The sequence below is a fragment of the Carettochelys insculpta genome, chromosome 23, assembly GCF_033958435.1.
Source record: "Carettochelys insculpta isolate YL-2023 chromosome 23, ASM3395843v1, whole genome shotgun sequence".
Taxonomy (NCBI): Eukaryota; Metazoa; Chordata; order Testudines; family Carettochelyidae; genus Carettochelys; species Carettochelys insculpta.
In genome coordinates, this window is record NC_134159.1 from 19,097,364 (window position 1) to 19,114,556 (window position 17,193).

General features: G+C 44.9%; 1 long non-coding RNA gene across 1 annotated transcript in view; it reads right to left on the reverse strand.

Moving 5' to 3' along the window:
* Positions 1-401: 401 nt before the first annotated feature.
* LOC142001059 (uncharacterized) overlaps positions 402-17,193 on the reverse strand; it is a 53,806-nt gene continuing 37,014 nt past the window's right edge. Inside the window, exons 2-3 of the long non-coding RNA XR_012642388.1 lie at positions 9,375-9,466; positions 402-445 (exon numbers count right to left, since the gene is read on the reverse strand). This is a non-coding gene — a long non-coding RNA (uncharacterized LOC142001059). The remainder of the gene's footprint in view (positions 446-9,374; positions 9,467-17,193) is intronic.

The window sequence follows — 17,193 nt, forward strand, 5'->3', positions numbered from 1 at the left end:
TGCCTACAATCAAAGGGAATCAATAGTAATTGAATAGGTCTTCTCCTCTACTCCATTCCCACTGCACCGAGACAGGCCCAAGTAAATGTAAACCAGCCCTGGCAAGTTTTGTCTAACCTGTTTGCAAACCTTTCAGTGATGGACAGTCTGGAATCTGCCTTGATAATTTATTCTGGTACATAACTATCTTACACTTAGAAAGATTTTCTTAATATCTAATCTAAATCTCCCTTGGTGCAGACTGAAGGCACATCTGCACTGGCTGGAAGATTGACCCAGTCAGGGTTGATCTTCTGGGTTTGATTTCGCATGCCTACTTTGTAATATCGACGCCAACAAGCAGTCCTGGGGCACTTTAGGGACTAACAAATTTATTAGGTCATGAGCTTTCCTGGGTAAAAGCCACTTCAGCAGATGGGTGGAAATAACCGAATTCAGGGTGTACCTATAAGAGAAAAAAAAAAAGGAGGAGGAAAGAAAAGTAAGTTAACTGTCATTAGTAGGACTGGTTAATGAAGCAAATTAAGCTGCATGTATCTGAAAATTGTTACCATGTTTCCCTTCAGTCTTTTTTCTGTACACTAACCATGCCCAGTTTTTATAACTTTTCCTCATAGGTCAGTTGCTTGGAAACTTTTATCATTTTTGTTCTCTCCCCTAGACTCTCTCCAATTTTCCACATCTTTCTTAGAGTGTGGCACTTAAAACTGGACTCAATACTCCAGCTAATGTGTTTATTGATACATGCATATACAGCATTATATAAATTGAAGATAGTATTATCCATCGTTCACTAATGTTTTCCTAAATAAACAAACTTGTCAAAGTACCATCGTCCAATCAGTTATCAAAATGATCAACGCCATGCAGATGCATTTCCTCATAGCAGAGAAACACCAAGTACAAATCGTACTTCTCTCTTAAAATGCTCAATGCAGAGAAATGTATATTGCAAGAAAAAACATTGCATTTTGAAAGCACTTAAGATTTCCTAAATTGTTGGCTGAGGTAAACAACCTGAAGCTTTTTATTAGACCCAGAAATAGCTATAAATATTTTCTGCTTACCAAATTGCTGTGCTCTTTTTCTGCCAACATGGGGCACTGGTTCTACAGACTCTGCCTCTGCCTTCTGGCTAAACAAGTGTGTCTGGCTGTCTTCTTGCCTTATCGGTGATGGTCTGAATAGAGTATCGATTTACAATTAATCTTTTATGTTGTTTTCCAAGGGCCTTGGGATAAGACCCTGTCGCTTTTGTTTGTCAGAATTCATGACAGTCCTTGCTGTATTCATGAAGTGAAGAAAAGATACAGATTTTCAGGGTAAAAAAATATATATGAGATTGCTTCCAAAATGTTAGAGCCAGGGACATGAGCTGTGTGTCTGAATTGTTAGCCACGTGCCTTTGTTTTTCCTGACTCGTATTTATTACAGGCCATTTCTGCAACGAAAGCTATCATCAGTATCTTGTTTTCTGCATGAGGAAAACGGACTTGAACTTTTAACATGAAAAATGTTCAAAGAGTTTTAAGGACCACTGTGATCATCTGGTCTGCCCTCCTGCATAACAGAGCCAATAGCATTTCTCCTAGTGCTTCTCACATCCACCCCCAAACTTTGCCCATGGGAAAAAAAAAATCACCACAACAATCTCACAATTATGTAAGCCTGGTGTCAGCTGAAAAGCTCGTCTCTCTCACCAACAGGTAGGACCACTGATGGGAGGGGAATATAGGGGTGGTTGCCCCAGGGCCTGGGATTTAAAAAGATCCTGGAGCTCCAAGCCCTTTAAATCACAGCCAAAGCACCACATGGCACAGTCAAGGAAGCACTGAGGACTTGCTGGAGTAGACATCACACTGAGGGCTGGCTGCTCCTAGTTCCTCCCCTTCTGTCTGTAGCCCCACCCTTCTAGGACCCTGGAGCTGCCCCCCGCCCCACATCTTGCCCAGGGCCTGTCACCAGCCCTGCCAATAGAAACTGCTCCAGTAAAAGATATTAACTCATCTGCCACGTCTCTCACCATTACATTAACAGCTTTAGTTAAATAATGATTTTTAGTCACTTTTATTTTGACAGTCTTTAGCAGTGGTGAAAACTGTCAGGTTGGCAGCCTCTGGATCCTGAATACCTCCATTGGGAACAGAACCAACTTGACAGGAATAGCACTAAGGGAACTCCCAATGGCACAATATGTGCCCACCAATATCCTTCTATCATGCACTAAAGAGCAGCACCACACCTATTGGATAATGGGCTTCTTGCTAACAAGGGCCTTCAATTTTGCTGAGGGTGGTGCGGAGAGATACCACCAGAAGCAAATCATGGCTAAGGTGCCCCAGTGCAATTAGTTAACTGAGCGAGGTGATGCGCCAAGTTGACCCAGCCTAGCAGTGCTTGTAAGAGGAGAATCAGCAGAAGGCTGAGGCCTGAAAAAAGTAAGGCACCGGCTTCTGCACCATGGCACCTTTTCTGAGTGGTACCACATGGAGAGACCCACCTTGACCAATGGCAGTGCTCCTAACAGTCGGATCTGCCCTGGGCTGGTGATTGATGCGATCCTGCCTCTGTAGGAAAGTTTGTCCTCAGCCTTAAATCTCATCCCACTTTAATGGGCATTTCTCATCCTACTGGAGCATGCAACGGTCTGCAATTTGTTTTAATGTGTGCGCAGCCTCTTCAGCAGAGAGGAAACGTCTCTTACACTGGGGTCTCCTGGTATGACTAAGGCTTATTAAGATTATTGAAGCTCAATAAACAAATACATAAGGAGCTGATTTGTAGAAAATGAATTCTCTCCCCTCCCTCTGCTCCACTTATATTGGTTTGGGCAGATTCATATGCAAACACTTCTTAGCTGCGTCTACACGTGCACGCTACTTCGAAGTAGCGGCAGTAACTTCGAAATAGCGCCCGTCACGTCTACACGTGTTGGGCGCTATTTCGAAGTTGAAATCGACGTTAGGCGGCGAGACGTCGAAGTCGCTAACCCCATGAGGGGATGGGAATAGGGCCCTACTTCGACGTTCAACATCGAAGTAGGGACGTGTAGACGATCCGCGTCCTGCAACATCGAAATAGCGGGGTCCTCCATGGCGGCCATCAGCTGGGGGGTTGAGAGATACTCTCTCTCCAGCCCTTGCGGGGCTCTGTGGTCACCGTGGGCAGCAGCCCTTAGCCCAGGGCTTCTGGCTGCTGCTGCTGCAGCTGGGGGTCCGTGCTGCATATACAGGGTCTGCAACTAGTTGTTGGCTCTGTGTACCTTGCACTGTTTAATGAAAGTGTGTCTGGGAGGGGCCCTTTAAGGGAGCGACTTGCTGTTGAGTCCGCCCCGTGACCCTGTCTGCAGCTGTGCCTGGCTCCCTTATTTCGATGTGTGCTACTTTGCCGTGTAGACGTTCCCTCGCTGTGCCTATTTCGATGTTGGGCTGAGCAACGTCGAAGTTGAACATCGACGTTGCCAGCCCTGGAGGACGTGTAGACGTTATTCATCGAAATAGCCTATTTCGATGTCGCAACATCGAAATAAGCTATTTCGAAGTTGGGTGCACGTGTAGACGTAGCCCTTCAGAGCAGCAGCCGCAGTGTAGGAGACAGTGGTGTGAACTGGCACTAAAGCTTTAACAAATGAGGCTGAGTGTCCAACCTGCTGTGAGACAAATGTCTCCCAGGAGTCGGAAGTGCTCAAAGCTTAGCCCTTTGCAGGACAAGTCCCTTAGTGTTCCCAGCAAAAAAAAAAAAGTATTGCATGGCCACAACCAAGCTGCCTGTTGTGGCTGAGGGAGCTGACTGGCCTTCCCTGAAGGTCGGCCTGGTGTTGTGGAAGGTAACAGAGCCAGTGCCATTAGCAGTGCTCGTTCTGAACAGCCAACAGGAGATTCTTCATGGAGTGCGTGGAGCGGGCTTGCCACTGCCAAAGGTGGGAGACTCCAGGATTACTTTCTCACCACAGAAGAAAGGAACATCTCAGAGATCCTGTTACAGCTGAGACTGGGAACAAAAGTGGGGCCACGAGTACTCTTGAAGGCAATCCACTCTTAGAATCATTTTATAAAGTGAGTGGCAGCACATTTATCTTTGTGTGCACAAAGGCAGGTTTACCTCTGTGTTCATCTCGCGACGCGTTATTTTTCCATAAACATGGCTTTTCCATATGCTTCAGACTGAATGTTGGGCATGTGTTCCAGTGTTGGAGGGAATAGCAAAGCTGGCTCTGTGCAAGCCTTGGACTTGGCTGCCCTTCCTAGCACTAGCACATTACTTACACTGGCAGGCCAAGGCATCCAGAGAAATTCATGGTTGTGCCAGCTTCCATTTGCAGCATCTACAAAAATTTTGAGTGCTACTTTTTAGACTGCATTTGCTTGTTTGTTTTTTTACTTTGGTTCCATTCCAAGACCCTTGAGTATATGAGGTTGCAAATAAAGTGGCATTCTTGGTTGCCTTAATTTTGCCAGTTGGAATGCTTTAAAAGTTAATATTTATGTGAAATGATCTAATATTCATCTTTCTTGATGCATGTTTATTTAACATATTTAAAATTAGCAGAGAGCTGTGTTTAGTTCTTAAGATACCTACATGCTAAGGTACTGTAGTGCTGCATGCAGTTTTAACAAACTAGGTCTTTCTATAAACTCTTGATTAAAGCTCTGCAACAGATGAGAAATCTCTTTCCATATATTTATTTTTATTCTTTTTATAATTTTATATTTTATTTCAGACCTACATAATCTTCCCAGAGGGAATTAGACTTTGCTTATTATTACGGTTATTATTATTTATTAATTATCATCATAATCATCCTGCAATAACTGTTGATTTTTTGAAATAGTAGTTAAGAAAATATTTAGCCAGAGAACTGTAAGTAAAATATGGTCTGTTCTTTAAAAGAGAAGTGAGAAAATACCCCATGCATTTTATTTGGCTCATTTAATATATTTAAAATTCAGAATTTGCTGTTTGAGTCTGCTCTTGCTTATGCTGGTGTAAATCAGGAGTAACGTAAAAGGAGTCAGATCAGTGTAAGTAACTGGAGTTCATCAGACGAGAGCCAAGGACTTGTTTTCTAGGATTGAGGAAAAGAAGGGTTTGCAATAAAGATAAACAAACAGCACAGGTTTGGGATCTGGATGCAGATTTTGGAAACCCCAAAGTTCAGGGCGGGTTGGTTTATCTCATTATAAAAGTGCAAAATTCAGAAATTCAGATTTACACCCTAGCTAGAGTTCTGACCTCCCCCCATGGGCTATGTGTCTGAGCAGGCACTATGGGCTTGCTCTTAATCCTGTCACTATCTTTAAAAAAAATAACTAAAAGTATTGCAGGAGAATGTGGTTGTAGCCATGCTAGTCCCAGGATACGGGTCATATGACCCCTCCCATCTTGTCTCTCAAATTTAGGAGAACTATTCCAATGGAAACAACTTAAAGCATTAAATGGAAAATACCTTCTGTCCTGATTTCTGGGCCAGTCTAACTAAATTCAATAGAAAATTCATTTTAAATTATTCAAAAATATTTAATTAATTAAATTCCATGGGCCATATCTTCAGCTGGTGTAAATCAGTGCAGCTCTATTAATTTAGAACAACGGAGGGTTTGGCTTTTAGACATCCTTAAAGTAATTTCCATAGGACCTGATTAAGTTTCTCTAAAGTCCTATCAGTTTAATTTCATTTAAGATTGTCAGGAGAATATTTGGTTGAGAATGGGAGACTATTTGGTTGAGAAAGATGCATGATATTTCATGAAGTAAGTCTAATCAGAATTCCCTTCTCATTTAAGTCATGTTTAGATGGACAGTTAATTTATCTCTGTTTAACTGCTGAATCAATCCATCCATCAAAACTTTAAACCTAATTAGCTGAGGTCAAAGTTACACCACCACCGCTAGGCAGTGGGGAATAATATCAGTTAAAATTGAAACACGGAATGCAGGACAGATCTCACTGCATTTGCCTGAAGGCTTCTTATGGGCCCAATGGTAGAATCCATGCTCATGCTGGTGAAGGTTTACTCATATGATACCCACTGACGTCAATGGGACCAGCATTACTAACAGTTCCACCACTACCCCTACGCTGATGTTTTCTTTCCTCTGTGGCCTTAGTCTCCAACTCACTAAAGCACTTAAGGCCAGGTCTAACTGTCAGCACATGAGCAGTATATGCTTGCACACTCTGCATCCAGGACCTTAATCTTTAGGACCAAACCTACTCAACTGGGCAGTGCACATAGAAGGGAGATGCACGGAGAAGGCTTCTTTCTCTTGCCCATCTTTTACTGGCTTGGCACACTGCAGCTCTTTGGCCTGGTTTCCAGCAACCTGGGATTCGAAATGGTTTCTTCTGGATTTTGCTTTTTAATAGGTTTGTCTGCATGCCTAGGGCTTGCGGTTCAGTGTCTTGGGAGTCTCTGAAATCCACAAAAAATCATTGTCTAATAAACTGGGGTCTGATTTGCTTTGCACATGTGCATTGCTATGGAGTAGACATATACCTGGGACAGGATCATGCCTTCCCTTGGGCAGAGAAGGGTTGTATTGGGTGTGTCTATGTTGCTTTGTATCTAATGATAAGATCATGTGCAACCAAATGCAGTCTGGTCCACTGACTTCACTTTGCATGTTTACCTTCTCCCAGGAATCAAAGCTAAAGGGTCTGAATTAACAGCCAGATTCTGTTACTGGATGGGATGTGCCTGGCTCCTGCATGGAGAGCTGCGTCTGCACACCCGAGTTAGCCGGGAAACATGCTCTTTCTTAGGTGAAGTTGCAGCCGTATGGGGCACTGCAAGTAGATACTGCAGAAACAGTGCAACAAACAGAGGCTGGCTGCCGAATCCTGCCCTGAGGTCACGTTCTATCTCAGGCACGTATGGGGTTCCCATTTCTGAGTTATTGGTCCTCTCACAGCTCCTGGATGCTAAGAGACGGCTGTTCATAGCTCCCCCATGTTGCTGATTTGGACCTGAGGAATAGAAACTAAGTGACCAGTACAGGGTCAACCTTGGATCCAGTTGGTGCAGGGCAGAGATTTAAGGCCTCCCGAGTCTCAGGCTAACACCTACACCACTAGTCCCTTCGTTCCATGTGCTTGTGTAACCCACACACCTATGGATGTTGTTCCCTGTCCCAGGTAGTGGCAATTAGATCACTTTCAGAGAGAAAGACTGAGTTTCCTCTACAGCATGAACTAATAGCCAGCTGGCTTTGAGCTCAGGCAGCAGAGGCTCACGTACTAAGCTCCCGGGTTTGGTTCCTCCTGCAGTGTTCCACCTGCCTCTGTGTGTGGGTCCTACTGAGTTCAATAAAAACTATCAATGAGCCGAACTTCACCGTTGATAGAGATGACCCTAGCCACAAAACAATAAGGAAGAGCATATACTGGTTATACCTCAGATGAGGGGAATACACTTGAGAAGCAAATATGCTCCTTAGAAACAAATGCCTGGCTTCTGTGCAAATATTGCTCTGCAATAAGGCAAAATAAATGCAGAAGATCTTTGCTTTGTATGAAGTACTGTTTCCTAGTGGACAAGGTTTCCATAAGATATTATGTATTCTCTAAATAGCCTTTTAAAAATCCTTTATCATTCCATTGGGGAAAATGTGTTACTTATTAATTTTCCTGCTTAAATACAGTGTGCAATATGGTCACTTGAGCCTCTAATTCACCTCCACAACACATTGTCATATGTCGACAGCAGTCCTCCATAAGCTACACACAAACTTGTGAGCAGAATTTCACCATTCTCTTGCAACACACAACAATCCCTCCAATTCAGCAGTGAAACTCGTCGAATAACCTCACATAAAGAGGTGTGGGTCTTCTCAGTGAATGGGCGTTCAATTTTTATACTTTCAGGATTCTGTATTACCAGATTTCAAATGCTGATTTTAACCATATGCAAGCTGCTTATTTTGCCATTTCTGTGCATCATTATTTCATATGCAGTCATTATCATAATTAAATTTGGTGTCTGTTAAATCCTGAGCAATTTCTTGATGCTCTATCTGTCATACTCTGTCACAGCATACAGTGTGTGTTTTCTTAACACATGTTCCATGTTAACTGTTTACATTGACTGTAAAACTACATGTGGGACAGAGGGTATATAGTACAGTCATGTCTGCTTGACTCCTTCTTATTCTAATTGGGCAGCAAAGCTACTTAATAGAGTCTGTGGAGTCTGTTTAACTATGTACTGCCAGAACAATGCCCTATTCATGTTCTGAACAGAGCACTGGTGATTGGACTAATATCTTTAAACTAGAAAACAAGTCTTAATTGGAACAGATGCTGCAAATACCAATGCAAAGGGCCAGCTCATGTGTGATCAAAACCAGGTATAGTCCATTGATTTGTTCTTTATAGCGGCTTTCATTTTTATTAGTGTATACAAAATTCACTAACACAACACAAGTCAGTAATGATACTCTGGAAAATCATCTTTGTTTGAAACAGACTCTGCCAGGCATTGTTTTGGGTAAGATGTTGTAAAGATGTTGATCCTACTTCACACACTCTCTTTCATAGTCTGCTATGGAAATGATCTTGCTGTCTCCTCTGGAATTCAAATTATTGTGATTTCAGTAACCAGCTGCTGATGTTGCAGCTCAAAACCAGTTGAACTATTAATTTACATTACAAATGGGGCAGAAGTATTCCGGGTCCTGATCCATCTGGCTAACTTGCTCTGTGCTTCCTGCTGGTGAACTCTATAGCAAGACATAACTTGCACCCCCAGTTGGCTGTCCATTCAGTTCTGGTGCAGCTATTCTGCTGTGGTAATGCCAGATGTGGAGGGGACGGAGAGAGTTCTGAAGGAAACAACTCAGAACACAGTGATTTTTCCAGCTTCCATGTAGTAAGCTTAACAGCAAAACTGTTCAGTGACCTTCTAAAACCAATTAATATGTTTGGTATTTCATATGGGTGTCTGCACTGCCTGCTGTAGACTTTTCAAGCTGCAAAACTATCACAAGCGGTTCAAAGCCAGACAGAGAGAGAGAGAGAGAGAGAGTGCAGCCATTGTCCAAAAGTGCAGATTCCTTCAAGCCTGTCTCAGCAAAAATTTTGATTCCCCTGACAACCCAAAAACAGGGATGGTTTAGAATTGGAGAATGTCCACTCCTGTCCAATTTCCCTTCCTATCTCACAGCATAAAGGAAAAAGTCAGAAAGCAGGGGGTGAAATTCTAATCCCCATTCTGCACCAGATGGAAGGGCCAATGAGATTCCATAGCTATCTGGGATTTTCCCTGCACAGGCATTTTGGAATACAGCCCTCTGCCATTTTCTCAGGAGCCCTTGCAAGCCAGGAGACTGGCTGAGGGCAGAGAGCATGTTGTGAGTGCATGTCTGCAACACAGTACCTTGAAAACACCGGCCGCTGCTGCAGCCTGTGGAGGCTGTTCTAGTTGACAAACATCCAGGAGTGTGTGATGAGGGCAGGTCTACATTCGACCTGAAAGTCAAGTTTAGACACGTGTCAGGGGGTAGTCTGTATCTGCAAAAACAACAAGAAGTCCTGTGGCACCTTACAGGCTAACAGAATTTTTGGAGCATAAGTTTTCATGGGCAAAGATGCATCTGATGAAGTGGGTCTTTGCCCACCAAAGCTTATGCTCCAAAACTTCTGTTAGTCTATAAGGTGCCACAGGAGTTCTAGTATTCTTAGATATGCATTCCAGCCATGAAAATTGTGTAGCTGGAATTGGCTCATCTGGGATTGACTTACCTGGCCGCCCTCAGTAAGGGAGGTTGATCAGAGAAACTCTCCCATCAGCTTCCCTTACTCCTCACAGAAATGAGGAGTACAGAGGTTGACTGTTGAGCCCTGATAGTTCGATTTTGTGCGTCACCACTAGGCACCTGAAGTTGATCCTGGCAAGCGTAGTTAGAGTTATGCCATTCCAAGCTCAGGAGGGTGCAAAGGTGCTTAAAACCTCACCCTGTGGGCAAGGAGTTTGGAATCCCACCTTGCCTGGCTGTGAAATACTGATAACCAAATGCATGATGACTGCAAATTCTGGTGGGTTTTGTTTTGCTGTGACTGCAAGTTAAGCCCATTTCTATTAGAAATGCTGCTACAAATGCCAGTTTTCAAGTGAAATGGTCAGATTTCTTGAGTGCATTTAAAATAAAAGAGAGCAATGTTCCATTTGGCATGTCCTTTGTTTAAAAACCCAAGCATTTTGCTGTAAATTCTCCACAGTTTTGTTTTTTGGGTGAGGTAAAATAGAAGAAAATGAATCACCAGAAATTGCCTAGTGAAATAACAACCCACAGTGTTAATTTCACACTGTGCTGAACAAAAACCTGTGGAACCATCCACAGGACCTCCAGTTTAAAAACTCAGGGAACAAAATGACTCCGCTTCCCTATTTGATTTCCCTCGGTCGTGCTCACTTTACACATGTATTGCTGGCTAATTCAAGCCCTAATTACAGAAGGCTATTTGTTCTTCAGACAGGAGTCTGACTGGGACAGATGAAGGAAAAGCCAGAAGAAGAGCTGGAATAATAAGAGACAAGTAGAAGGAAATGTGCTAATGAGGCATTGTTATTGATATTCTGAGCGCTGCCACGTGGCCTGCACTCTGCAGTGTGCACTCTGGTGGCCATGTGGATAACAGGAGCAGACACTAATTTCAATCAAAAAAACAGGAGAAGATGTGAGTGAAAGGGAAAGGGAAGGGCTGGTGTGACTGTAAGGCCTGTTGCAATGGCTACCCCCCAAGTTATGCTGCTCCTTTTGATGGGGAACTTTCCTGGTGAATGTGTCAGAATTCTTGGGGCTCATAGGATGCTAACTCTCAAAGGACTCAATTTATTGCTGTATTTGTCAGCTACAGGCATAGCCCAGAGCTGAGACCCTCATGAGAAGGATGGAAAGGGAAATGCCACAAACCACTCACAGCCCCACTCTGCTAAGTCCCCCATTTAGCCAGAAAGGGGATGTGACTAGAGTCTCCTAAGCAATCCCCACTGATGAGAGGATGTCTATCAATTTCTGGACAGGGAAGAAGGTTGCCAGTGTCCCCTGAGTACACAGAAGCGTTCCTTGTAAGCTGAGTACTTGGGTAGCTGCCCCGGAGAGATTCGGGTGCTGCCAGCTGATTAGCAGAGCACCCCCAGCACCCACAGCTGGCAGCGTGTGTGTCTCTTGTTGGTGCACATCCCCATATGCCTCAGCACATGTAACCACATTTATTTCATCCAAGGATGGAAAAAATTAGAGAAAACCCTGGTGCACAGCCTCCTTATGGGGCCCCTGTCTAACCCCATAAAGGATCAGAGGCAGGAATGAGAGCAGAGAGCACCAGTCAGGACCTCAGTGCAGGAAAGTAAGTGGAAGGGAGGAGGAGGTTGGGTCGGGCAGAGGTGAGCAAAGTGGAAGGCAGGCCCCCTCATGGGGGCATGAAATTTTGTGATGGGGGGCACAGCACAATCAGCTGCTGAATCTTGGGCTCATCCTGCTCATCACAAATGTTGAAATATGCTACTGTTTTTCTGTCTGTGTGTCACACTGATGTGCTGGTGTTTTTACATTCTACAGACTGATTTCCTTACACCTGCCAAAAGGGTTTTTATTTTCATATGAACATAACCAAAATGTCCCTTGGTTTGAATTACATCAGACAAGTTGGAGACAGCCTGCTAATTTCAGGGATGCAAAGTGGGGCCCAACGTAAAACTCCCCCATGGTGTAGGGGATGGGGGCAGTTATTGGAAGTCTAGATGAAACTGTGAAATGGATCATTATCTTCTGACCCCACTGCCAGCCTTGAAAGGACACACCGGTGAGTATAGGCCAATGATGGCAACCTAGGTTAGGGAGTGGGCTGCAGGTGTGACCCCCCCGCCCTTCATCTCACTGCACCACAAGATCGTCACACCCCAGATGGCCTCCCAGCACAGGGTAGTTTTGCTAACCGTGCTCACATAACTAGGATTTGCAGGATGTGCCAACTTGACAGCAGTCGCACTTTGACTGGGCCCGGAGGGAGCATATGGCTCACACAGTCAGTGCTGTGCACAATGACCCCGCACCTCACTTCCCAGGCCCTGGCTCTACATGCGAGTCACTTCAGTAATACTGGTAGGCAAAAAAACCTATGCTGTGGAAATCAGTGGATTCTGGCAACCCGGCCCAGGGGCACCAGTATATGTCTCTTGGGCACCTCTAGAAAGCCAATGGGCTGCATGAAGCCAGAGGGCCACAGGTTGCCCAGCACAGGTATAGACAGTCCCCAGTCATTTTCGGCACCGTTAGGGACAGTTCTTTTGAGGGCCAGTGAAGCCACTGCTCCTGCACACTCTCTCCTCCCCCGCTCTCTCCCCCCCATGCAGGCAATCGACTCAGCGTACAATAAAGGTCAGTGTGCAGAGAAGCAGGGAGTCCATTAGCAAAGGCTGGCACACAGAGCCTGTGCTGAGGGTGAAGTGCTAAGGTTTCAGCCTATGGGGACTGAGGGCCACATTACATGACCTTGCCAGGAGCCTGCCGCATTCAGCTCCGCTCATCGGAATGATGATATACGGACGATTGTGATTTCAGGCTGCTGACACGGCAAACAATGGCCTCTCACAGAGCCAGCAGAAAGGTCCTCTGTCCAGGTGTGCTTGGGGGTCTTCCAAACAGAACAAATCTCTCCTCTCCACAGCTATTGTTAGGCTACTGGCAGAGGCTTTTGAAAGGGCTCGGCTGTAGAGGAAAGGGAGCCAAGTTTTATTTTGCCCCTTTGGGTCTGTTGAAAAGAGGCGACATTTGAGGAGGCCTGGGGATTGACTCGCTGAAAAAAAGGCTTTGCTCGCTACCTACCGCAGCAGGAGACAGGTTGGAGACAGGATTGCAAAGGCAGGCGCTGGGCTGCTTCGGGAGGGGTGTCCCTACAGGGGGCCGGATTGAATTTGGTCTCCTCAAGGAAGGGGAAAGAAGGGCCTGTCAATCATGCCAAGCTTTGTAAAGAAACCCAAAGTATTGTGTTCAGCCAATGAAATGCACAGGGGCGCAGAGCGCAATGCAAATCAAGTAAGTCAGGCATTTGCAATTTAAACAACGCTCCGCCTGAGCTGGACAGTTCTCCTGCACTGTAGTTAGCCTGGCATTTTTATTTCCCCACAAAGGGTGGGGGCTGCAGCTCGGGTCTGCTGTTGTCAGTCGGCAGACAGGAAGGCTGAGGTTATTTGGAGGCAGGCGGGGTAAGCCTTCCGAGTTTTGGGGTGTGGTGGTTGGTATTCTTTCTTTCTTTCTTTCCATCTTTCCTTCTTTCTTTCAAGGCCAGAGCTCTGGACTGATGCTTCTGGTGAGAGGGGGAGCACCAGGGCTGGCCTACACACAAACTTGCAGCAAAATAATAAAAGGGGTAAATGGAAACTGTAATAGGAGGGGTTGTGCTTTATGGGATAGAGGCCCTGCACCAGCCAACCCTAGTTACACAAGAGGCACAGACAGAGCAGACAATTTTGTTATTAGAGCAGCAGGAAGCTCAAGAGTGAGGAAAGGCTTAAGAACAGCCATGCTTGGACAGACCAAAGGTCTAGTAGCCAGTCTTCCCAAAGGGAATGAACAGAACAGATAATCAAGTGATCCATCCCCTGTCGCCCATTCCCAGCCCTCACAGAGATCCTGGCTAATAGCCACTGATGGACTCCGTTCCCTGTAAACTGAGCACTTGGGCGACTGCCCAGGAGAGATTCAGAGGCCGGCCAGCTGATTAGCAGAACACCCACATCCACCTGCAAGCATTTCTATTGGCGGTACACATCTGCACATAACAAAATGTCTTCCTCCCAAGGATGGGAAAAATAGAACACGGATTTATCTCATTCCTTTTCGAGCCCTGTCAAAGTCCTGGACTTCATAACATCCTCTGACAGGGAGTTCCACAAGTTGACTGTGTTGTGTTGAAAAATACTTCCTTTTGTTTATTTTTAAACCTGCTGCCTCTTAATTTCATTGGGTGACCTCTCGTTCTTGTGTCATGGGAAGGAGTACATAACCTTTCCTTATTTACTTTTTCTGCACCAGTCATGATTTCAAAGGGTTAGGGAGCTTCTGAAGGGATAGCTCCTGGCACCAGGAAGGTCTGGAGCCAGAGCTAAAAGGCTGAGCTCCAGCCAGGTAAAACCTGGCCATGGTAATTGAGTTGGGACCCAGCTCTGGGAATGGGGCAGAATCAGTCTCCATATGTCAGGGGACAGAAAGACCCCGACCTGGGGTTGGTGCTTGGAGGGCCAGACTGTGTAAGAAGTAAAACTGCATCCTAGAAGGGGAATATTTTAAATGACCTTTGGCCTGAATGTTCTGGAATGTCACAGTCTATGCCATACTGTTCTCCAGCAAGGACCACCCACTCTGGGCTTCTGGCTCCACAGCTGTTGCCTAGCTTGGATGGAAACACATATCTCTCTCCATTCTGACCAAGGTATTTCCAGACTGCACAGTTCTCTGCCTACATTGCAGCTTTCCAAGCATGGATATGCTGCTTCTTTTGATAGCTGGTTATCAGTGTGATCACCACTGTTGATCTACCATGCTGCTCTTTCTAAGCAAGCACATTTTTTCTTCAGGCTAAAGTGCTAGAGAGAAAACATACTTCACAAAAATGAAAGCACGTGAAAGGGCTCTGACAGGTGAGCAGTCCTTCAAACAGCTTCCAATACATAACACTGATTGCTCAGAACAAGCATATAGTCGTATGAGACCTTGGTAAGGTAAAATCCTTTCACGTCTTCCCTAAAGACTGAGCTGAGGTTAGGTCCATCAGTGGCTAATAGCCAGGATGTGTAAGAATGGTGTCCCTGGTATCTGTTTGTCTGAAGCTGGAAATGGATGACAGGAGATGGATCACTTGATGATTACCTGTTCTGTTCATTCCCTCTGGGGCATCAGGCATTGGCCACTGTTGAAAGACAGGATATTGAGCTAGGTGGACCTTTGGTTAACCCGGTATGGCCATTGTTATGTTATTAGCCTCCATGGACTAGTTGTCCTGCCTGTTTGCTGGATCAAAATGAAGGCTGTGTGTCTGGTTTACCACCAAGCTATTTATCCAAAACCCCTTTCTTTTTCACTTGGTTCCTGGAGAATCCAGTTTGAACTAGTTGATGTAGTTCTCTTGGTACAGGGACGAGAGACTGGAGCTAGACTTTGGCTAAGCATCCCTCTTTGCACTGAGTTCTTGTAGAAACTGCATTTTTAACTGTCCTCATAGAATACTTTAAGAACACACAAACAATTGCATATTAATATAATGGACCCCAAAGGTGTTAAGGTTTACCCAGGAGTTTTTTCAAGAAGCCCCATGAGAGGGAAATTGAGGCAGGCTGCCTGTATTGTGACTGGGCAATGCACAGGCACATAGGAAGTGGCCAGTCTGGGGACAGAATCAGATTTAGTTATTTGGGTTGCATCTTGTAATTAAGTTGGCTGATTTTAGGAGTTGTTATGATCTTCTCACTCATACTCCAAAATAAAAACAAAAAGCAGTCAAGTAGCACTTTTAAGACTAGCAAAATAATTTATTAGGTGAGCTTTCGTGGGACAGACCCACTTCTTCAGACCATAGCCAGACCAGAACAGACTCAATATTTAAGGCACAGAGAACCAAAAACAGTAAGCAAGGAGGACAAATCAGAAAAAGATAATCAAGAAAAAGATAATTAAGGTGAGCAAATCAGAGAGTGGAGGGGTGGGGGGGAAGGTCAAGAATTAGATTGAGCCAAGTATGTAGACGAGCCCCTATAGTGACTCAGAAAGTTCCCATCACGATTTAAACCATGTGTTAACGTGCCGAATTTGAGTATAAAAGCCAGCTCGGCCGCTTCTCTTTCCAAAACGGTGCGATAATTCCTTTTCAGTAACACACATACCTTTAGGTCACTGACAGAATGCCCCATTCCATTAAAATGTTGACTAACTGGTTTGTGGATCTGGAGTGTTTTGATGTCTGTTTTGTGCCCATTGACCCTTTGTCTAAGGGAGTTAGACGTCTGTCCAATATACAAAGCATCTGGGCATTGTTGGCACATGATGGCATATATGATGTTAGTAGAGGAGCATGAGAAAGTGCCCGTGATTCTGTGAGTAACCTGGTTAGGTCCAGTGATGGTATTTCCAGAGAAGATATCCAAAATAAGTGTGTATACACATGGATAGGCTCGCAAAGTACTAAGCTAGTTCTAGGAAGCTAATATAATTCAGTGGGTACAAATTATGTTTTGGGGAGACCGGGCCTACATAACATTACTCCTAGGCTCTGAAGTAAGTGATACTTCTGAAAAAAGTTTGGGAACTTTGTTATTGTTTGAGCTCTCAAGGTTCTGACGTGCTCACAGTGTCCCTGCCTCCACAGTGGGGTCCCCTGAACTTTCAGGATGCTTAAGATCTGGTCACAGGCTCAAGGCTAACACTGGGGATTTTGTTCCGAAACCACATGCTGGGTGGTCCTGGGATAAGAAAACCTACAGTTTTATGAGACATGTGTTCTCCTCTGCACCCTAGCTGTGAGTAAGTCACTTAGCTTCTTGGGGCCTCACTCTCCCAGCTGTAAAATAGAGATTGTAGCTGCCCTGTCTTGATGGATGTTGTGAGGGTACAAATACTAAAGGCTGTGAGATGCTTAAATACTGTCCTGATGGGGCCTATTTGACACCTTAAACGGAAATATACCCAAAACCCTAACCCATCTCGGAGCTAACTTTTCATTCAGGGAATTTTATGCTGGAGAACCACCAGAGATGGATGTTTTATAATTAAAAGATTCCATATACCTTAGTGACCCCATCACCCCCACCAACATACCTCAATCCTACATAGGAGGAATCACTTTAAGGACAAGAACAAAGATCATCCATTGTCAACCTCTTTGCTTAGCCTGCCAACAAAAATGAATAATGAGAGGCCTGTTCCAAAGAGCAAGGGAGAAGGGGAAAGGGGAGATTTGGGTCAGGCCCCCAGTAACACCTGAGCAACTTTTTAGCAATTTGGTTTCCTGGGCACTTGATCTGTGGGCAACTGGACGCATTACGTTCACAGAGGGTCATGCAAACTCTTCACTGGCTTAGGTCTATGCAGTTTCTCAGTTTCACTGTGAGTTCTAGGCTCACACTAACCCCAGACCTACAAGCAGTGATCAGTGGAAGCTGGCAGCCCATTAGTTTGAATGTGTCTCAGCATGAGCTCATG